The following is a 24087-nucleotide window of genomic DNA, read 5'->3' on the forward strand; positions in this document are numbered from 1 at the left end:
AACAAATACCAAAAAGTGACATCTATCGTTGAATAGCGGTAAGCTAACTTGCTTAAAGGTAAAAGTGACATCTATCGAGAATTTTACGACAGTGTCACTTTTATATTAATGTATTATTATATTATTTAAAAGGCACTATTAAAATATTTATATATATTTACCTAAAATTATTTTAATAAAAATATTATTAATGATTTCTTTTTTTAATTTTTAAAACATATTATACATGTAGCACCGTCGGTCTGTTCTGTCATCCTTATGTCAAAACTCAAATGCCAAAATAAATATAGAATTTGAGGTTATGTTATGAAAAAAAATCACGTACTTATTGGAATTTTATAAATAAAAGTACTAAATAATATTAAAATAGTGCAAAGGTAATTGAAAATAATTGTTTCCGTGTTCATACTAATAAATTGTTCTGCCTATAAATTTAGGCTTTAATTATAACCTATGTTCTTCACTTTTCAGATGAATTTACTACGAAAAGGAATTTCGCTGTTATCTATTGGATTAAGAATCCAATGCCCTGCTTATAGTGGTAAATAATATTGCGTTTATTCTTTTGTTATCTCAATAATATTATTTGGTATATAACATATACTAAAATTATATTCCTAAGATCCACAATCATTACAATTATTGTAGAAGGTTTTAAAGCTTGCGATTTCGTACCATTTGCTTATTATCAGCTTGCTATATAACACAAGTGTAGCACTTTATTGAATTGATGTCCTCCAAACCGATTTCGGCCACAGTGGCCAATCTCAACAGAGATTAGCCAACTAAGCAGGAGATATTATAGTGAACAAGTGTGTGTGCAAACACAGGTGCACTCTCTATTCTCTAGCTCTCATAATCCAATGGGACGCCAATCCAACACAACCGGAAAGAGTTCTGTCACAGGACCAATGGCTTTACGTGCTTTCCGAGGCACTGGAGTGTACACTTCTCTAACTTCCAAACTCCAGGCTGCTACTGAGAATTTTCTGACAGAAAAACTCAATAACTTTTTATTGTCCCGACCTGGGAATTGAACCCAAGACCTCCGGGTCTGCGGCCTTACATTAAGCCAACAGACCAACGAGGCAGTCATGACCTATATGGAAATTATATAGATAATAAATTATATTACTTTAAATTGCAACTAACATTTAAAAAGTATTTATAAAAAAATTAATTTGTTTTTCTCATTTAGATGTAAGGTATAAAAAAGCAAACAGTTATATAGGCTTTGTCCTTCCTTGGGGCTCAAACTTGCTGCCTACTAAATTGCATCAAAATCGGTTCGGCTAAGTTAGCCATGAAACAGAGAGATAATCATTTATAATATTAGTGAATATAAATTCAATTAAATAAAAACAATAAATAGAATATGATAATAATTATTATTGGCTCTAATGTTGAAAAGGACTTAACCTTTTTTAAGTGATTAATGCCAGTTAGTGATAAATTGTGTTAGTGGACTATTGATACTTTTCACTGGTGGTAAGGCTTTGTGCAAGCTCGTCTGGGTAGGTACCACCCACTCATCAGATATTCTACCGCAAAACAACAGTACTTGGTATTGTTGTGTTCCAGTTTGAAGGGTGAGTGAGTCAGTGTAATTACAGACACAAGGGACATAACATCTTAGTTCCCAAAGTTGGTGGTACATTGGTGATGCAATTGTTAAAATTTCTTACAATGCCAATGTCTATGGGCGTTGATGATTACTTACCATCAGGTGGCCCATATGCTCGTCCGCCTATCTATACTATAAAAAAAAGACTTTCCCTTAAGACACGAAGTTACCGAAAGTTCACATAAAATTACTTATTAATGTTTTAGACCAGATCGTAATACAGGTGTGATCTAGATTAATGGGGACTTTAATAGAAAAAAATTAATAACACTAAGAAGCAACTGAAAGCAATTCTTCAACAATATTGATCTCAATGTAACTTATACAACAGTTTTTTATAGAATAATTTTTAGATTAAGAAAAATCTTTAGAGTAATAATCACCTATCGTCCCTAACAGAGAGACACGTCTCCGCAGCGTATGCTGTCAGAAATTGTATAATCATTTTATTTAAAGACAAAAAATACAGATTAAAAAATTTATGTATGTAATATTTTTTTTTATAAATACATATTGTTACGCATTTCAAATCCCCAATGTAAGCCCCTTATAAATAACATCGTACGTAAACAAATCCGATAGTAAATAGGAAACCGTATATAACTGTCAATTTAGCGGACATGTAATTTCGATACGCGAAATCGACATCTGCATTAATTTTGGCAGCTGCCTAGTGTTATCAATTAATACTTCCGGTCCTACATATACGGCTAGTTCGGGTACATCTTGATGATTATTTATAAGTATAGATTAAAACTTCTGTTTAACAATTTAATTAGTAATTTCATAATCAAATAAATATTTGATTCATATTTGTTTATACTTGGAACATTTTATTATATATGTCGCAACCGGGTGAATTATTTCGGTCAACGCCATCTAGTGGTACGCGTTCGAGACTACGTTATGGAATCGTTTCCGGAACGCCAGTATACTCCACCTGGCGTGGTGAAGTATACTCCATACCTTCTCCATAAATGACAGTGAGACATTTAAGATCTGTTACTTCCTTTTTATATATAATACATATTTAAACAATATAGATTATGAATATTTAACATTATACTATCAATTCGTTAATGTTACGAAAATATATCATAAGTTTTCTTCTAGAAGTCTTAAGAATCCTTCCAAGAATTATTATTATTGTTGATAACAATGTGCAGTTATTTGCAATAACCGAACGCATAGTATGAGATGTTGAATTGACAATTGCGATAAAGTTGTACCATTTGTGAGTGGTATTAAAGTTATTCTTACACAAATATGATTTACAGCGTTTCTGGGAACAGACAATGCTCCCGTAGCGCAACTCTTCCCTATTGTCGCCTGTGGACTTTTTTTTGTAAATAATTTCGAAGCAACGTTGTCAGAAAGGATAATTTCAAATCTATGTGTCGTCGTGTGCGGACAATGCCCACTATTAGCGGATTATAATCCGCAAAAAGAGCAGGTACTGTTTCAGACACAGTCCAAGTTTAGTGTATACGCGTTTTGTAAATGACGCTCTGTATAAATATTTTTGATGAAAAAAAAAAATGACTTCAATTCTTTAATTTTTTACGACCGATTTTTTGATCGCCAGTTCACTTTTCAAAATAACATAGTCCCATCGATAAATCAGCCCCAAATCAACAAATTCAGGATAAAATAGGTACGTTACTAATTCTTCTATTCTAGTCAAATCAAATCTTATACCTACAAATGTATTTGTACTATTGTCAACTGTCGCTTTGATTTAATTGCATATGAAATCAACAAATCTTAAAACACGTCCAACAAGTGTTCAGCTCGTAACTTGTATCGATATTATAATATTTGCTTGCGCTAGACAGATGCAAGCCTCTCTCCCGGGAGACACTTGGCGACGATTTTCTCAAACAATAACATTCAGCCGGACACTACGTGATATTGCCTTCGACTCTACAATACGTTTGTTATTTTAGTTGTTGCTCAAATAATTTTAACTTCTGAATATGTTTCGGGTTCCTGGAATATTTTTAATTTGCAAAAAATAACATCTATTTTAAAAATAACAAAACAATCTATAATAATCATTTGTTGTTCTGACTAGGTAACTAGGGAAAAAAAATCTTGACTTTATATATGTACATATAATAAAACCGTAACGGCGATATATATACGTTAAATTTATACATTACACTGTCATTAAAACCGAGCCGTTAAATTGCAAGAAATGAAATCGATTCACAATCTAGAGTTCAAATTACACTAAAATATCTAGGCTACATGACGATGGAAGATAATCCGAAACAGATGGTTTTGCACCTGCTGTTTTATGAGATAAGAATATTGACTACGTGCGAAAAAAATATGAAAAAGATGTCAGCTATGTATTTTAAACAATACTCCTATTTGGATATGATGTTTATTTATTTTTTAATGTGCAAGTTTTCAATTTATATCAGTTTTATTATATAGTAATAGCTTTTCCCCGTAATTCAGTTCGCATAGCAAATATGTTCCTGTAAATTATATACTAAGACCTTAACCAAATCTAAGACTACCTCGATTTCTTCGTGACAGAAATAAGCCAACAGACAGAGCTACTTTCGCATTTATAATATTAGTACATATCATGAATCATGGTATTTTATTCTATAAACTTTTATTCAGCTACACCCACACAATCTATAATCCGTCGAGTGGCACCCACAACAGACTTCCTAACCGGCTCTAATCTCCAAGCAACATCAGTGTTGTCGAGAACGATGGCATCCCTCGCGCAGATGCACAAAACGGGTCCACATATCAAAAAGAGAAAATCAAGAAATCCGCTCAATGGAAATCCTTTCGCCAAGGTATGCTGACTATTTAACATACTTCTATTCTTTCATATCCGGTTACTATATTTAAAAAAAAAAACAATTAGTTTTGCCTTATGCATGAATAAAAAACATTTAAAAAATAACGTTCCGTAAGTATTGAAGTCATATCAAAATTATCGGTTACAGATGTAAAAAAATAATTCGTTAAATATAGAAACCGGGCTATAACAAACTCACTGGTGTTTTACTAATATTGTCCCTTCAGAAACACTCTCCATACTAAACTAACATTAAACAAAATTGGAAAAAAATAATTCTATAAAATGCGTGTATTAGGTTTTTTTAAATTATTAATTTACAATTTTCAGTTAAATGTCACTATTAATATGGTCAGGCGCGCTTGTGTGAATACCACTCATTAGTTTACAGCCTCATATCAATAATTTGTATCGTTGTGTGTGTCGTATATCGTTTGTTTTGTAGAGTTAAGAAGCTAGGTAAGGAACAGGCAAATAAGACATTACATCTTAGATTCCAGTCTGCGATACAAATATAAAATAATAAAAAAAAAATTTGAAACACCACTCTCAACATTAGGATGTAATTGTAACATATGAACAAGGGATGCCAAAACTTACTGCTATGAACAGCGCATTAGAAGTATGCATAAAAGACAATGTGCACAAATATCTCTTATATTATGAAGGTTTTTATTTACCCATACGGAATATTAAGATATATATTTTTACATAGTCTCCTAACAATGTGTTTTACAAAACCTCGATTATTTAGCTAAATCGAGTAAATCTGTACCAAGCATATAAGCCTCACTGAATATTCGTGTGTTTAATTTGTGTTTTTAATACAGTGCTTTACTTTGAAGTAAAATAACGTGAAAAACCTACAAGTGTATGTGTGTGTGTATTCACGAACAGTCGACGGAGCAACGTGATTAATTAAGCTCCAAACCTTCTCATTAAAGCATAACCTAGAACCCTGTTATGTTTCCCTAAACAGGCTCTTACTTTTAGTTAAATAAGGAACATAATTTCAGGGTGTGATACTAAAAACCTTGATCAGAAAACCCAAGAAGCCGAACTCCGCTAACCGTAAATGCGTGCTCGTGCGTCTCTCCAGCGGGCGAGAGATGATCGCCTACGTGCCGGGCATCGGACACAACCTGCAGGAACACAATATCGTGCTCGTTAGAGTCGGCAGGTGAGTGATGTGGTTCATCATGACAAATGGAGCAGTCGCCATAATACTGCAGCACATCTTGACTATAAATATACTTAGCTATAGATCTTTTTACAATTACAAAGGTGAGTGAGCCAGTGTAAATGCAGGCAAAAGATATATATCTCTGTTCCCATTATTGGTGCGTTGACGATGTAAGGAATAGTTAATATTTTCAAAATTCATCGCTTTATAAGCGATCCATTAAACTAACCAAAAACCAAATGGATTAATATTAAACTTAACAAGTATCTGCTGCGTCTGCCACCAATAATGTATGATGAATTTGGGTTTTTTATCAATTTCAGAGTTAAAGATTGTCCCGGTGTGAAGCTGAAATGCGTCCGAGGTAAATTCGACTTGCCGCACGTCATCAAGCAGAAAGTATAGTAGTCTGATATATCCAGTTGTGTAAGGTTATTTGTAGCGAAATAAATCTAGTTTAAGTACAGGAATTACTTTTATTTTTAGATTTCTTAACCTAAAAATAACTTTAATTAAGAAGCTAATATAACACTAATGTTCGCGCGGTGGATTATTGAAAATTTGAGTAGTACATATATGAATTTGCAAGTTTCGTACTGTTATTTTTTCACTCTTATTTCCATTTATTTATTGATATCATTCCGTGTGCATCTTAATAGCTAATAAACATAACACAAATCGTTTGATGAACAGAAGCAAAAAAAATATTGAACGGTTTCGTATTTACTTTTAAACATTTTATATTGATTATCTACAAATTAAAAATACACTAAACCCATTTAAAGTAAATATAAAAGTAAATTATGTATATCTATCGATCATCTTTGAATACACAATAAACACTCATTCGTGAACCCGATTGGTCGGAAAGAAGTAAAAAGCGGCGCTTGCGCAAGCCGCACCCATTCTATTGTAACTTAATGGTATGTACTTAACTTTTTATTCAATGGGGACTTGAATGGGGTTAAGCTCGGTAGTCCACCTTATCTTTATGATACAAGATAGAAAAATCTATTGAAGATATTTGACTCGATATAGATATAGATATTGTTAGTGTAAACTTCAAATTGATTATAACTTTCTATGATTTTGTAACAAAACTAAAAGGTTTTAAATAATTAAAAGGTCAATTTATGTTTGGTCATTTATTAAATTTATTTCAACTTACAATTCTTTAGAGAATAATATTCTGCAAGTATACTATTTATAAGATTGCACAAACATCATTGCACAAACACCTTAGAGTTTAGAACTTGTAGTTCAGAATAAAAAAAAAATAAACACTATTATAATTCTAAATCTCTAAAGGAACGTCTGGTCACACACTATACACCTATTCGAAGACAGCAGACGTATGATCTTAGACAGGTCTTTTTTCAAATAAGTGACCTTGAGTGAATTGTGGATCTCTCGTAGTTTTCTCCTGTCACGGCTCTGCTTTGCAGCAAAATTATTCCTCTCTCTCTGTTTTCTATAAAAATCGTCGGCGTTCTGATTAGTTTGCACGGCACGACGCATTCTCGGATTATTACCGAGCAACGACCCTCCGTTCTTTTCGGCCATTGCTCTACTACTCTACTCTACTCTCTAGAGCGTCTACATCTATCATATAACTTGGACGCTTTTTTTTTTTTGTCTGATACCGGAGACTTGGGTGGCGAAAATACGCACGTACTCCTTGAGACACTCATCGATTGCGACATATTTGTACTCGAAGACGCAGGCGCTGGTTCAACAACGGGCACGTACATGGGCTGGACATACCCGATGTATGGGTACGGTTCAACACTGTATTGCACTGTGCTTATACACGGATGCGGTGGAAGCTCCGTATTTGTTTGCGATGTCGTTTCACGTGTACTATTTACAGATAGATCTAATGGTGAGTCCTCAGCGTATGGTGTCCAGAGAGCCATGATTACTTTAGTTAGTACGGTTAGTAGTTACGGTTGACTGCGAGTAACTAATGATGTTGTTGGTCGCCCCGGTCTTTTATTCTCGGGGGTGTGGTCTAATTGTGCAGGGCACCCCCACCCCGCTGCACGGGTTACTTCCGCTACCTGAACCAACGGGACACATCGGAAGAACAATGGGGTGACTTTCGGTCTATTATGAAGAGTTGCGTAGATTTTGCGTTTGCTATTAATCTGCTACTCAAGCTTGCTTGTTTTTGACACAATAGATAGAAAAATGTGAAGGTTGATTACAATGATATCATGATGTCACAATTTTCTGATACAATATCGCGAAATGTTTTCAAATAATTTCTTCATTTTATTGTATGTACGATGCTCTACGTGTTCTTTGGTTTCATACTGATATTAATTTAAGTAATTTATTATAACCATTGCAGAAAAAATTGTTGGAGAATATGATTTTAGTTGCAACATTCGGTCAAATAGAAGTTAAACCATTCGTGAATAATGAAAGATATTTCGAACGATTCATAAATGTTATTCATGCAAGAACAGGAAGCAAATGACACCGTATGGCTCCTCTCCGGATGTAACTGTATTTAATTTTATATATATTAAGTTTTAGCCGACAACGCAGTCACGGAAAATTATGTACAACCTTGTAATACTCCAAGTATACTATTTATAAGATTGCACAAACATCATTGCACAAACACCTTAGAGTTTAGAACTTATAGTTCAAAATAAAAAAAATTAAACACTATTATAATTCTAAATCTCTAAAGGAACGTCTGGTCACACACTATACACCTATTCGAAGACAGCAGACGTATGATCTTAGACAGGTCTTTTTTCAAATAAGTGACCTTGAGTGAATTGTGGATCTCTCGTAGTTTTCTCCTGTCACGGCTCTGCTTTGCAGCAAAATTATTCCTCTCTCTCTGTTTTCTATAAAAATCGTCGGCGTTCTGATTAGTTTGCACGGCACGACGCATTCTCGGATTATTACCGAGCAACGACCCTCCGTTCTTTTCGGCCATTGCTCTGAGGGCTTCCCTCTCGAACGCAAGGTAGTCCGGATCGTCTGATAGAGCGTCTACATCTATCATATAACTTGGACGCTTTTTTTTTTCGTCTGATACCGGAGACTTGGGTGGCGAAAATACGCACGTACTCCTTGAGACACTCATCGATTGCGGCATATTTGTACTCGAAGACGCAGGCGCTGGTTCAACAACGGGCACGTACATGGGCTGGACATATCCGATGTATGGGTACGGTTCAACACTGTGTTGCACTGTGCTTATACATGGATGCGGTGGAAGGTCCGTATTTGTTTGCGATGTCGTTTCACGTGTACTATTCACAGATAGATCTAATGGTGAGTCCTCAGCGTATGGTGTCCAGAGAGCCATGATTACTTTAGTTAGTACGGTTAGTAGTTACGGTTGACTGCGAGTAACTAATGATGTTGTTGGTCGCCCCGGTCTTTTATTCTCGGGGGTGAGGTCTAATTGTGCAGGGCACCCCCACCCCGCTGCACGGGTTACTTCCGCTACCTGAACCAACGGGACACATCGGAAGAACAATGGGGTGACTTTCGGTCTATTATGAAGAGTTGCGTAGATTTTGCGTTTGCTATTAATTTGCTACTCAAGCTTGCTTGTTTTTGACACAATAGATAGAAAAATGTGAAGGTTGATTACAATGATATCAAGATGTCACAATTTTCTGATACAATATCGCGAAATGTTTTCAAATAATTTCTTCATTTTATTGTATGTACGATGCTCTACGTGTTCTTTGGTTTCATACTGATATTAATTTAAGTATGCCTCGTATTAGTTTATGATTAAAACATAATATCGTGTGTGAAAACTGTATTATATACAGAAGAGCATAAAAACGGATTATTTACTTTAATAAATTACTTTAATCTCTATTGCCGTGTTCAAGGAAAGTAGAGTAACTTTTAAAGTATTTATTAACACACGAATGTTTGTAATTAATAATTAGTATTATTTGGACATCATATGCTCTTAACGTAATGGTATTTTTTTTAATATTCTACGTCGCAGACGTTGTTAGGTAGCCTGCAAGTACGGGGAGAACCTCAAAGACAAACAAGTATACATATTTCCAGTAATCCCCAATAAAGCGTCGTGGCGAATTAAAGTATTCCCTTTCATTATAAGGGGAAGGCTAAGCCCAGCAATGAGATTATCAGACTACGAGAAAAATACCTCCCTACCTACCTGTAGTTGTCTGCTGTGCAACTATGCAATAAAATTCCACAGTTTGATTTTAGAAATTTTAATTAACCAAAATATTATATCTTAAAAAACAACTAAATGTGATATATAATATAAAAATTAGATGTTTATTTGACACATCACGCGTTACAGGCGAAATATTAAATATAAAGAAAATTACAATAATGAATTAAAAGTTAGTAATTAATATTATACAGTATTATAAATATTAGTAAGTACATGTAGTATTGATGTACTACTATTTCCTAAATACATACAACGTAATGTACATATACCTATAGTGGATAGGTATAAAAAAGTTAGTGCAAACGGAGTCATACTCTTAGCGATATATAATAATAATATTATTATCATTATAATGATATAATGATTAAAGCTCTCTCGAACTAATTACCTATCGTTACGATTGCAAAATATTTGACAAAGACAATCATTAGTTCGTAATCAGCTTCGTCTCGTAAACAAGTTGTTAACATAACTCGTAATTATTTGTTGATATAATCCGTCAAAACAAAAAAAACAAAAATTGCATTCCTGTAACACATCTATGTATTGATAAATAATCGAAGTTAGCTAAAATGAAAATGGTAAACAATATTAAAATATGAAATAGGTACCCATTACAAATGTCGCAGTGGTTCTTTTGCCTGATCTCAGGTCGATCATACTAAGTAGGTAGGTACTGCGATTTGGCGGTAGAATATGTGATGAGTGGGTGGTACCTACCCAGACAGACTTGCATAAAGCCCTATCACCAAGTAAAACCACCGGTTTGTAAAGTAATTTTTACTTTGACTGTTAGTAAGTCAATGTAGGTACCTAATTCTTTAGTAATTCAATTTATCAATGTTTATCAATTGGAATTCATAGATTTTAATACTTCATAAAATGCCAGGAAATTTCAAGTCTTTAAGACATAAATTAAACTAAAATATAGGTACTTCAATCAAGCAGGCTCTTACTAGCCCGTGTGATTAATTGTTTCACAGGATAAATTCAATTATTAATCTGGCGCCGGTAATGTATATTAAACTGAAAAAAACTGGCAAAAACTCGTTTTAGAAACATAACTATTGGCTGGTAATAATAAATAATGTCACTTTTTATAATATTAAGTACATCCATATATCTTAGCAGCTGCTTGGTTTTGTTTCTAATAACATAATAATTCGTAAATTAAGTGTTATCATTTATGGTATAGATGTCATCGTGGTTCACTTTTTCTAAGTGAGCCTTAAACAGATATTGCGTGTTCAAAGTTTCAAACTATTGGACTTTGGTGTGCTTAATTTTTGTTTAAAGCCATCCAGTCTCAGTTGTGAAAGATACAATCATGAAGAAACCTGCATGTGTTGGATGAAAATCTTCTCTGTTACTATCTAGTAACATGTGACACGAACAAGTTCCAAACATCTTCAAAACGAGATAGGTACTACTAACAGCAGTGAGACATTTGCAAAATGCAACCATTTTATTATTATTATTATTATTATAACCATTGCAGAAAAAATTGTTGGAGAATATGATTTTAGTTGCAACATTCGGTCAAATAGAAGTTAAACCATTCGTGAATAATGAAAGATAATTCGAACGATTCATAAATGTTATTCATGCAAGAACAGGAAGCAAATGACACCGTAAGGCTCCTCTCCGGATGTAACTGTATTTAATTTTATATATATTAAGTTTTAGCCGACAACGCAGTCACGGAAAATAATGTACAACCTTGTAATACTCAAATGTTCGGCAGGCCGGCATACATATATAGGTATACAGGAAAAGAAATGCATGGATATAATTATTGCTATAACTTGTGTAGCTGTTATTTTTTACTAAGCCGACTGGCTACTGATTTTATCGCCTATTCTTAGCCATAAAGTCTACGTACCCAACCGGTGGCGTTTGATCTTGGCGTTTCAAAAATTAGGTACCTGTTAAAATATATTTAAGTAAAAATAAAATAGAATTCGTTGAACTGTTGTACTAATTATTCCATCCGTACCGAATTTTACTAGCTGAATTTTTTTAAAGCACTACCACAAGTAATTTATTGGATATTTCATATTTAAGCCTAATATACAAAATTTAATAATTTTCTTGCGTAAGAATATTATTATAATAACAGGTCGCTGGAATTCTGCGAGATATTACTATTGTATTTGCGTTTAATTTTTTTTTAAATATGACATATAACAAAATAATGTACGCTCCTTTTCAAGCAAGCTTTCTTATAGTTTTAAAAGTATAAATCCCTTATATTCATGTTACGCTCGTGGGAAACGCGACGATTTCTTACGTGAAAACTGAAATGGAGTGACGCGATTATTATCAGACTCTTCTAATGCAGCTTCAGCTGTCGGACTCACACTCAACTAACGATCAAATTGGATTATTTTTTTAATTAGCTTTTTATTTAGCATTTAGCGCGTCCAATATTTTGTTGCCTATATCATCTAATTAAGAAAAAATGTGTTATTTAATACAGAAAAATGATAACGGAAACAAAAGCTATACTTCTATAGTAACTTATACAAATATGTAGATAGTTATAATAGGTATGTCGTAATAATATTTAGGTTAGGTTAGGTTATCTTTTTATTCGAATCACCAACATTGCCAAAAACTTTTACAGATATTCAAACAAGAGTTTCTATTCATCATATACATCGCGTTGTATTGAAATTCTTAAACGAAACAAAACAAAAAAGAGATTAATTTATTGCATTTTACTAGTAACTTTTTAAGCCCTGTACCTAAATTACAGTTCTCACAAAGGATGTCTCCGTCCAAGGGATTACGATGATTTAAGTGTACTCATTGTTTTATAACAATATCAATAATATCATCAATAGCAAAAGTCTTTGAATCTTTAGTTTACCCCTTTCTATATAGTCATGTTAAAAAGTATCTTAGCGACTATCAACATGGATTCATGACTAAGCGATCGACAAATACTAATTTAGCTCTCCACGTCTCAAAGCTTACAGATTTTGTTGACGCTGGTCATCAAGTTGACGCCATATATACAGATTTTTGCAAGGCCTTTGACAAAGTTAATCATTCTCTGCTCCTCAATAAATTATCAGTATACGGAATTACGGGTACCGTGCTTAAATGGTGCAGTTCATATCTTGAATGCAGACACTCTAAAGTAGTTATAAATGGTTATGAGTCCAATAACTTCATAGCCTACTCTGGAGTCCCTCAGGGATCAAATTTGGGTCCATTATTCTTTAATATATACATAAATGATATTGTGCATATTTTCAAAAACTCCACTGTTAGCTTATTCGCAGATGATCTGAAACTGATCCGTACTATTAAGCAGATTTCCGATGTACAATTATTACAAGATGACATCGATAGGCTGGTTGAATGGTGTAGAATCAATAAAATGACATTAAATATCGATAAATGCTACCACATAAAATTCACTAGCAAAAATAAAGTAATTCCATCAAAATATTATATAAATGACATAGAATTGACTGAAGTAAATAAAGTACGTGACTTGGGTGTTACGCTTGACAGCAGGCTTAGTTTTGTTTACTGGTGGTAGGGCTTTGTGCAAGCTCGTCTGGGTAGGTACCACCCACTCATCAGATATTCTACCGCAAAACAGCAATACTTGATATTGTTGTGTTCCGGTTTGAAGGGTGAGTGAGCCAGTGTAATTACAGGCACAAGGGACATAAAATCTTAGTTCCCAAGGTTGGTGGCGCATTGGATATGTAAGCGATGGTTGACATTTCTTACAATGCCAATGTCTAAGAGCGTTGGTGACCACTTACCATCAGGTGGCCCATATGCTCGTCCGCCTTCCTATTCTATAAAAAAAAAAAAAAAAATCACATATTAACAAAACCGTGGAACAGGCGAATAAATCTCTCGGATTTGTACTCAGGTGCTCCAAAGATTTTAAAAGACCTTCGACCGTAATAAAACTTTTTGACAGCTATGTTCGTTGTAGACTCGAATACTGTTGTATAATCTGGGCACCTTATTACAGCATACATGTTGACAGAATTGAGCGAGTCCATAAACGGTTTCTGAAGCATATGTCATATCGATTTAAAATTAGCCAATATTCATATCGTGACAGGCTTAAACATTTTGAGAGAATAAGTCTTGAATCCCGAAGAACACTTTTATCTCTAACTTTCTTTTACAATATTTTTAATAATAATATTGATAGTCCCGAAATTTTGGCCTCGATGACATTTAATTTACCTCGTAGCAATTCCAGACGAATAGGTAATCTTTTACATACAGGAACATACAGGACAAATTTAGGGAAAAAATCTCTTATACCCCGCTTATCTGATTCATACAACAGCATTTCAAAACTAGTAGCTGATTTGGATGTTTTCCATAATAGCCTGTCTCAGTTCAAACGCAACATTTTAAATTACCTAAACACCTACCCTCGTTGAACTATCTCGCTAAGATCCAATTTGATTATTTACTGCTTATATAAGGATATTCTTCTCTAAAATTATATTTAAGTCAATATTCGTAAATTTAATAATCATTTCACAATCTTTTTAATAATTTTAATAATGTAATTTTTAATTTTAATAATGTATTTGTATTTTATGGACTTATTTTACTTAATTTAATTTAATGACTATTTATAATTTACAATTTATAATGTAATATTCAATTTAAATTTTTCAATTATTGACCCTATTTAATAACTATCTATAATGTGATGCTTTTATGAAAGATGTGATAACCTATAATTAGTGGAACATTTGTCAAAAAACTTTGAAATTTCTATTGTTACTACTTTGTAAATCTGTAATGTATCTACTGTTGGTTGTCCAAAATAAATAAATAAATAAATAACATTTAAAAATATTTATGTTTGTCAAAGACTCAGCGAAGGGTTATATTATGCACAAAAAGAACTGACCTACTTGCAGTCTAAACATTAATCAAGATTATTTTACTTTCATTAATATTATATATCTATCATTTTCATAATTATTTTTTTACTACACTCTCCCTCGGCTTCGTCTTCGTGAAACTCACAGTTTGTGACTATAAGAGTACATACATACCTATATACTGAAATATTATTATTATTCAAATAAAACATAGCCTATGCTACTTCTGGATAAAGTAAATTTCTAGTAACAGCCTGTGAATGTCCTGCGCTGGCCTAAGGGCTCCTCTCCTTTTTCGAGGAGAAGGTTTGGAGCCTTTTCCACCAAGCTCCAGTATGGGTTGGTGGAATACACATGTAGCAGAATTTCCGTGAAATTAGACACATACAGGTTTCCTCGCAATGATGTCCTTCGCCGTCAAGCACGAGATGAATTATAAACGCAAATTAAGCACATGAAAATTCAGTGTTGCTTGCCCGGGTTTGAATGAACCCATGATCATCGGTTAAGATTCAAGCGTTCAAACCACTGGGCCATCTCGGCTTGTATTTCTAACGGTGAAGGAATTATTAGAAACGATTCAATAGTTTCAGAGTTTAGGTATCGATTACAAACAAACAAATCTTTCCTATTTACGTCATTAGTATAAATTAATACAACATGGATTAAAAAAACATTTTTTATTTGTATATAATTTGAGCTATAACTATATTGTCAGTTCAATTTAGGATTTAGAGTCAGCTCTGGAAAATAATACTTATTGGCATTATGTCGTATAAATTAAAAATGTCCGCCATTCTATACTATCTATCCACAAAATACTTCTTATATTATGATAGAACGAGACTGAAACTCGAAATTCAAAGTACAACAGATGCACACAAAAAAAACTGGATGAATATTATAAAAATATGCGTGAAATTCATCGTCATCTACAGACCTAATTTTACTTGGGGTTTTTAAACAATAGTGAATCGAAAAAGTATTAAACGAAGAACGTACAAATACTCAATACGAAATACTAGAACATTCACAATACACCCGGAGCTTAAGATAAAGACAAAGACAGGCAAATATTTTCTTAGAACCGTCTAACGGTCACTTTTGTTTGGACCAAATCTCTAAGGAATTACATAAGTTGAAAAATCAAACATGTTGCAAATGCTTCAAAAGTGTCATTTTTAATACCGTAAATTGAATTACAAGTTTCGTACCTGTTCACTTCTCTTTCTAACAATACAATCTTTCTGTATTTAACAAAGCCATTTATGTTCAGCTGATTTCAAGAAAAGAGGTAAATATTGATGATCACGTGGTATTTCGGACGCAGACGCGATGACGCCGTGACTAATTCATAAATTACTCCAATTCTCGAATGAAATTACACATGCCCGTTTTTTATATTCAGAAAACGGTTTGTTTTGCTTACGGATAGTAAGTGACTCGTTGAAACATTCGTGTCATATTCGTACATTGAACATATCATCCGTTAGGTATCCGTAGCCTTCTTTCTGATCAAGGCGAGGAAATTGTAGCTTTTGAATGATTGATGTTGTAGACGAGATTACAACTCTCCTAAAGGCAATTGGAGACTAACATTGCCTAATCGTCTGCAGGGTCAGAACAGTGAATGAAATATTCCGCCTTATTGAAATTTTTTTTTTGGATATACAGAATATTAGATTATATTTTTATGTTGTCTAAATCTAATTAGGATAGATAACAGATCATCCTGTACTACGGGTCCTATCATTTGTAAATTATTAAAAGAAACACCAGTATTTGTTGGGCTACTAGCATTAAAAACCACTCTTAATTTTGTTGTAGTACTACATTCACGCATCACTCCATGATGCGGAATAAAATATGCGTCTTTGTTTGTAGTGTCACATAGTGACATATGACCTAAGAGCTCGTATTCGTTCATAAAACTTTTATACATTTCACAGAATTGTAAGTTACCCTTAAATCTGCGCTCTAACGATGAAAAACAATGCTTTGCTCGAGATAAAGATTCACCTAGGAGGTCAGAAGGATATTTTAAAGGAATTTTTACACAAAACTGACCGTTTTCTAAACGCGTAGTATTTTTTACAAAATGATCTTCGCATGTTATTTCCTCAGGTGAATGATTTGATGATGTGCAAACATCTTCTAGTTGCCAAAACCGCGTAAGCAAATGTTGAATATTGTCATTCAGATTATCCTCATCATCTGAGATGAGCTTTGTGAAGTTGCACTTACCTTTTGTAAAGGGCAATGGCATAGCAGTACCCGTTGGCCCAGAAACTAACCAACCTAGCTTAGTTTCACAAAGAATGGGTTGCCCTGGTCCTAATTTTATTATCTTCGATCCTAACAGGTCCCAAAATATATCAGCACCTAGTAATATGTCTATCGGGTCCGGCGTATTAAAATTTGGATCAGCCAAACAGATATCAGATGGGATTTTAAGGCTGGATGGATTTATATAGTTATTAGGAACATTCTCAGTTATGGATGTTGAATATTGTCATTCAGATTATCCTCATCATCTGAGATGAGCTTTGTGAAGTTGCACTTACCTTTTGTAAAGGGCAATGGCATAGCAGTACCCGTTGGCCCAGAAACTAACCAACCTAGCTTAGTTTCACAAAGAATGGGTTGCCCTGGTCCTAATTTTATTATCTTCGATCCTAACAGGTCCCAAAATATATCAGCACCTAGTAATATGTCTATCGGGTCCGGCGTATTAAAATTTGGATCAGCCAAACAGATATCAGATGGGATTTTAAGGCTGGATGGATTTATATAGTTATTAGGAACATTCTCAGTTATGGATGTTAACACAAAACAATTTATCTTTACCATATAGTCATTATTTATAGATTTTATTGCCACAAAGCACATTTTATTAATTTGCGACAAGGAATTATTGATGCCCATCACTGAATTACTTACATTGTAACCAGAAAGTCCCAATCGTTTGTACAATGCTTCGGTCATAAGACAGGACGTGCTGCCGCTGTCAAGAAGAGCACGAGCGGTGTAAACTATATTGTTTCCCCCCATCACATTTACTAATGCGGTCGAAAGTAAAACACTGTGTTCAATTTTTGCCGTTAACGATAAGTTTGCGCTTTGATTTGATTAAGCGGACATAGTTGCATTATTACCAGTATCATTACCATTAACAGTTTTGTGAACAGAGGGAGTATTTTTAAATTTTGAATGTTCAGAAACGTGTACAAGAGTGTGGTGTTTGCGACGACATATTTTACAGCCTGCCTTCTTACAGTTGTTGGCATAATGACCCACAGACAAACAATTAAAGCATACCTTATAGCTAGGTAAAATTTGCAAACGTGCTTCACATGACAGTGCCAAAAATTCAGGACACGAACTCAATTTATGGTCACCGCTACACTTTTGACACTTTTTAGGTTTAAATAAAGCAGAACTTAAATTATTTTTATCATCACCAGAGTTACCTTTATTGTTGTAATCTTGTACAATCATTGTCTTGACTTTAACATTTTTTAATGTGTTTGCATTTTTATTAGCTGAGGAATTTGAAAGTTCTAATGTTTCTATTATATCAGCTCGATTCTTAATAAAAGTTAAAAATATGGAAAACGTAATTTTTGAATTCTTTTCGATATTGCCTTTGTACTCCTCCCATTCACGATACGTTTTACTGTCTAATTTATGTCTAATAATATAGATTAAAAGAGTATCCCACTGATTAACAGGTTCACCTAGTGATTCTAATGCACGCAAATTTTTATTTATTTGATCTATTAAATTTTTCAATGTTACTGACGACTCCTTATGAATGACATCCATATTAAATAATGTTGATACATGATGTTGAGTTAATAAATGCTTATTATCAAATCGATCACAAAGAAGTTGCCAAGCCACAGAATAATTCGCAGCATAAAACTGAATTAAGTTAATTACCACTGCAGCAGATCCTTCTAGCGAGGATCTTAAATAATGAAATTTATTAATATCATTCATGTCATCATTTGAATGTATTAAACTCACAAAAGTGTCTTGAAACTCTAGCCAGTTTGTGTAGGATCCGTTGAATTTTGGTAATTGAATCGTTGGTAACTTTACAAATTTATGATTGATTCTTGATCCTTTTTCTTATGATTTGCAAGTATTTCTTGAGCTCGAGATATAAACTTATAATAAAAGGACTCAAACTCGCTACGTTCTGACAATTGACTATCCATATTGTCAGTATTGCATTCTAATGACACCTGCACTTCATCGTATTGTTCATACATAGCCTCGAGCTTACTCAAACGCAACTGTAACTCACTAACCTCAGAGGTGCTCAAAGTTGAAGGATCCAATGAATTTAAATAGTTAGAAAAGAAAGTTAACCTTCCTTTGTAACTCGCACGTTTCCTAGTAAGCTCCTTATCCTCAGGCATTGCGTAGGCTGGTGTAACAATCTGGAATTTATACAAATCAACAATTTATACTAGTTATAGACTGTAATAATAAGCAATACGACAATATTTTAAAGATTTAACAGTACAACAAATAAAATTTAAATAACTACAGGTTACAAGTTAGCACGTGCTCTAAGAACTTAACAAAATTACCTTAACTTCAATATTAATAAAGCTAAATAAACTGAAATCTTAATAAATTATAACCGTAAAGTGATGTTGCAATTAATCTTTATGACCTAACAAAGCGTTTATCATAATGCAGTTATTTTATACTCTTTGATAACTACTCTTTGATAGATCTTTACAACATAATTAATAAAATAATTTAACTAGTCTTGATTAAGTTAAATTAACTTTATTATAATAATATTCGTAGAATTTTATTCACGTTACAGTATTAACAAAGATATACTAACCTTAAGCAAATTATTTTACGTTAAATACTACCTTAGAGTGTTGGGAATTAATAATCATCAAGATCTTTATGAGTTTACCACTGGGTACTCTGCTATCCTGACCACAGAATCTTCTTATTATATCAGCGTCCAAGTTATCCTCTGGATGACGCAACAAAATCATGCAGTGATTCCCAGCTGCGTATATAATATTTCTTGATGTCCAACAATATGTGTCCATATACTAAATTGCTTCACAGTTTTAACAGGCGCTTGCGCCAACAATGATTTCTTTTTTTAATTTTTTAAAACATATTTTACATGCAGCACCGTCGGTCTGTTCTGTCATCCTTATGTCAAAACTCAAATGCCAAAATAAATATAGAATTTGAGGTTATGTTATGAAAAAAAATCACGTACTTATTGGAATTTTATAAATAAAAGTACTAAATAATATTAAAATAGTGCAAAGGTAATTGAAAATAATTGTTTCCGTGTTCATACTAATAATTTAGTAGTGCACAAGTGTGTATGCAAACACAGGTGCACTCTCTATTCTCTAACTCTCATAATCCAATGGGACGGCAATCCAACACAACCGGAAAGAGTTCTGTCGCAGGACCAATGGCTTTACGTGCTTTCCGAGGCACTGGAGTGTACACTTCTCTAACTTCCAAACTCCAGGCTGCTACTGAGAATTTTCTGACAGAAAAACTCAATAACTTTTTATTGTCCCGACCTGGGAATTGAACCCAAGACCTCCGGGTCTGCGGCCTTACATTAAGCCAACAGACCAACGAGGCAGTCATGACCTATATGGAAATTATATAGATAATAAATGATATTACTTTAAACTGGTGGTAGGGCTTTGTGCAAGCTCGTCTGGGTAGGTACCACCCACTCATCAGATATTCTACCGCAAAACAGCAATACTTGATATTGTTGTGTTCCGGTTTGAAGGGTGAGTGAGCCAGTGTAATTACAGGCACAAGGGACATAAAATCTTAGTTCCCAAGGTTGGTGGCGCATTGGATATGTAAGCGATGGTTGACATTTCTTACAATGCCAATGTCTAAGAGCGTTGGTGACCACTTACCATCAGGTGGCCCATATGCTCGTCCGCCTTCCTTTTCTATAAAAAAAAAAAAAAAAAAATTGCAACTAACATTTAAAAAGTATTTATAAAAAAAAATAATTTGTTTTTCTCATTTAGATGTAAGGTATAAAAAAGCAAACAGTTATATAGGCTTCGTCCTTCCTTGGGGCTCAAGCTTGCTGCCTACTAAATTGCATCAAAATCGGTTCGGCTAAGTTAGCCATGAAACAGAGAGATAAACATTTATAATATTAGTGAATATAAATTCAATTAAATAAAACCAATAAATAGAATATGATAATAATTATTATTGGCTCTAATGTTGAAAAGGACTTAACCTTTTTTAAGTGATTAATGCCAGTTAGTGATAAATTGTGTTAGTGGACTATTGATACTTTTCACTGGTGGTAAGGCTTTGTGCAAGCTCGTCTGGGTAGGTACCACCCACTCATCAGATATTCTACCGCAAAACAACAGTACTTGGTATTGTTGTGTTCCAGTTTGAAGGTTGAGTGAGTCAGTGTAATTACAGACACAAGGGACATAACATCTTAGTTCCCAAAGTTGGTGGTACATTGGTGATGCAATTGTTAAAATTTCTTACAATGCCAATGTCTATGGGCGTTGATGATTACTTACCATCAGGTGGCCCATATGCTCGTCCGCCTATCTATACTATAAAAAAAAGACTTTCCCTTAAGACACGAAGTTACCGAAAGTTCACATAAAATTACTTATTAATGTTTTAGACCAGATCGTAATACAGGTGTGATCTAGATTAATGGGGACTTTAATAGAAAAAAATTAATAACACTAAGAAGCAACTGAAAGCAATTCTTCAACAATATTGATCTCAATGTAACTTATACAACAGTTTTTTATAGAATAATTTTTAGATTAAGAAAAATCTTTAGAGTAATAATCACCTATCGTCCCTGACAGAGAGACACGTCTCCGCAGCGTATGCTGTCAGAAATTGTATAATCATTTTATTCAAAGACAAAAAATACAGATTAAAAAATTTATGTATGTAATATTTTTTTTTTATAAATACATATTGTTACGCATTTCAAATCCCCAATGTAAGCCCCTTATAAATAACATCGTACGTAAACAAATCCGATAGTAAATAGGAAATCGTATATAACTGTCAATTTAGCGGACATGTAATTTCGATACGCGAAATCGACATCCGCATTAATTTTGGCAGCTGCCTAGATTTTGTGGGGAAAATGCTTTTCTATGCCATAAAGAATAGGAGTTGTTTTGGTATGGTTATCAATCGTAGTTTGGGGATTGCGATCGCGTCTGTCTTTTGCGTGGAACCCTTCCGCGTGGACCCGGATTATGTCCACTGGGACATGTACGGATAGCAAAGCAATGTCTACAAATAAGCCATTATTATTGTTTGTCATATAGTTCCATCTAGTTCCTGAATCACTGATTAAACTTATTTTATAATAATATATGTATAATAAAAATAATTTGTCGATAGGCGACGAATGAGCGTAAAGTATTTAGTCAGATTGCTCATCAAAAAACATATATACATAATAATAATAAATCACTGAACTGATTTTGATGAAATTTTGTATGAAGCAACCTTGAAACTTATGGGCTTTTTATACCTAACACTGCCCCTTACCCCTACCGCGACTGGCAGACAGGGCCCCTTGTTATTTCGTATTTATAATATTAGTATAAATAAATTAGCAATTGAAATGATCTTGTGGAAATTTGATTTTTTTTTTAATTTGATCAAGTACAAGGATTAAATAGTAGCTGGCTATAGTTTTTTTTTCAATATTAGTAAAGTCTAAGCATCGAAGCGAAGCGTCCAAGCAGAGAAATAATGTATTATGCTAACGCCACACGATTCGAAGTAAGGGTGAAGTAAGGGTGGATGGGGTCGCACCCTTGCTCATCATGCGCCGCCCATGAACCCTCGCCTGCGCAAGTTAATAAGAGTGGGGTGAATGTATATTGAGACGGTAAAGATGTGGCTGTGGACTTTAATATATATAAATAGACATACTTTCTGATATAATCTTTTTCTACGTGAAAACTTGAGGTTATATGATATTTATAGGAAGACATGCAGGAAAAAACACCACCTGATGATAAGTGGTCACCACCATAGAAACTGGCACTGCAACCAACCACGTATCTAAGATTTAAGTTTCTTGTGCGTGCAATTCCACTGGCTCACTCACCTATCAAAACAAAAAGCAATACAAATTATTGCTGCCTGTTGCTATTTTAGCAATTGATGTGTGGGTATGTACCAAGACAGGTTTGTTCAATGCCATCAAGAAATATCCCAAAAAAAATTCTAAGATATCAATAACACAACAAAGAACATATATATTTTTTAATACTTATTGCACAACATAAATTCACATAAGAGTATAAAAACATATTTTCTTTTTTAAAAATTTCTATTAATGTTGCTACATTTTTTTTTGTAAGTTATTAAATAGATTACTTAAATATTTAAGTTAATGAAAATAATAATTAACTTAGTAATCGAAATAAAAAAGTATATTTACTAAGAAAATTATATGCCAACATGTATACTTAATGCCGAAATAGAACTGTACCTATATATACCTATTCCTGATACAAAAGCTACATATAAAATGACTTTTTCGACTTTTCCTCAGGTGCTTTCCCGTATCATCTTTCATTGAAATTTTACTTATTTCGATAATAAGACGTTTTATAATATATACAGCTAAATTACCAATACATAATTAACTAAAAGTTTGGTTATTATTTTTACTATGAACCAAGAATGCAAGAACCGCGATGAAGTTGAAGTTTAAGGACTCAATTCCAGACAAGCACCTCTAAGTTTTCATCTGCATAATTTGTGGTTTTATATCTTATAGGAAAATCAACCTCCAAACGACATTAGAGTAGCGTGGTGGAATAAGCCTCAATTGTTTTCATTGGGAGAGGAGTAATTTGCCCAGCGCCACGACATTTCTGGGCTCTTACTTTTATATACAAGTATTGAAAAGCATATCGGATCCTAAACAAGCTGCAGATTAAACAATCCTTCCTCCCCGCGTCACATATACTTGATCTATGGTAACTTTTTTTTATTTCGCGTACGCGCACGACAAGCTGCTACCGCAATCAAAACAATCTCCACGTGACAATCTCGACGTGTTTATTTTGACTCACCGGTAGCGACGTGTGCACGCGTCTTATATTATTTTAGGTTTAATTTTAAACGTTTATAAGTTGAGCATTGAGATTGATTAAATTTTGAATCATTTGATAATATATACATCTAATAGGCAAATTCAATCTTAGATGGTATTCTCTTAATCGATTTAAGCCATGCTTAAAAATGAATCGCCGTCTGCTGCTAACCTCCAGACTCCGGACTGAGAACTTCTCGAAAGGAAACCCGATTTTTTTTTAT

General features: G+C 33.6%; 3 protein-coding genes and 1 long non-coding RNA gene across 8 annotated transcripts in view; 2 read left to right on the top strand and 2 right to left on the bottom strand.

The window, feature by feature from the left end:
• LOC126769487 (uncharacterized) overlaps window positions 1–24087 on the bottom strand; it is a 1339673-nt gene that overhangs the window by 232443 nt on the left and 1083143 nt on the right. The window lies entirely within an intron of this gene.
• Window positions 1–24087, bottom strand: part of LOC126769542 (Na(+)/H(+) exchange regulatory cofactor NHE-RF2-like) — a 408391-nt gene that overhangs the window by 207801 nt on the left and 176503 nt on the right. The gene's annotated exons all lie outside the window — the stretch shown is intronic.
• LOC126769569 (uncharacterized) overlaps window positions 1–24087 on the top strand; it is an 82217-nt gene that overhangs the window by 47551 nt on the left and 10579 nt on the right. For 2 of the 4 annotated variants that reach the window (XR_007669392.1, XR_007669393.1), the window contains exons 2-3: window positions 472–541; window positions 4262–4441. This is a non-coding gene — a long non-coding RNA (uncharacterized LOC126769569). Of the gene's footprint in view, window positions 1–471; window positions 542–4261; window positions 4442–24087 lie in introns of those variants that run through there. The other 2 variants (XR_007669394.1, XR_007669395.1) reach the window with 1 other exon arrangement.
• LOC126769525 (Na(+)/H(+) exchange regulatory cofactor NHE-RF2-like) overlaps window positions 1–24087 on the top strand; it is a 52412-nt gene that overhangs the window by 20522 nt on the left and 7803 nt on the right. The gene's annotated exons all lie outside the window — the stretch shown is intronic.

The sequence above is a fragment of the Nymphalis io genome, chromosome 7, assembly GCF_905147045.1.
Source record: "Nymphalis io chromosome 7, ilAglIoxx1.1, whole genome shotgun sequence".
Classification (NCBI taxonomy): Eukaryota; Metazoa; Arthropoda; class Insecta; order Lepidoptera; family Nymphalidae; genus Nymphalis; species Nymphalis io.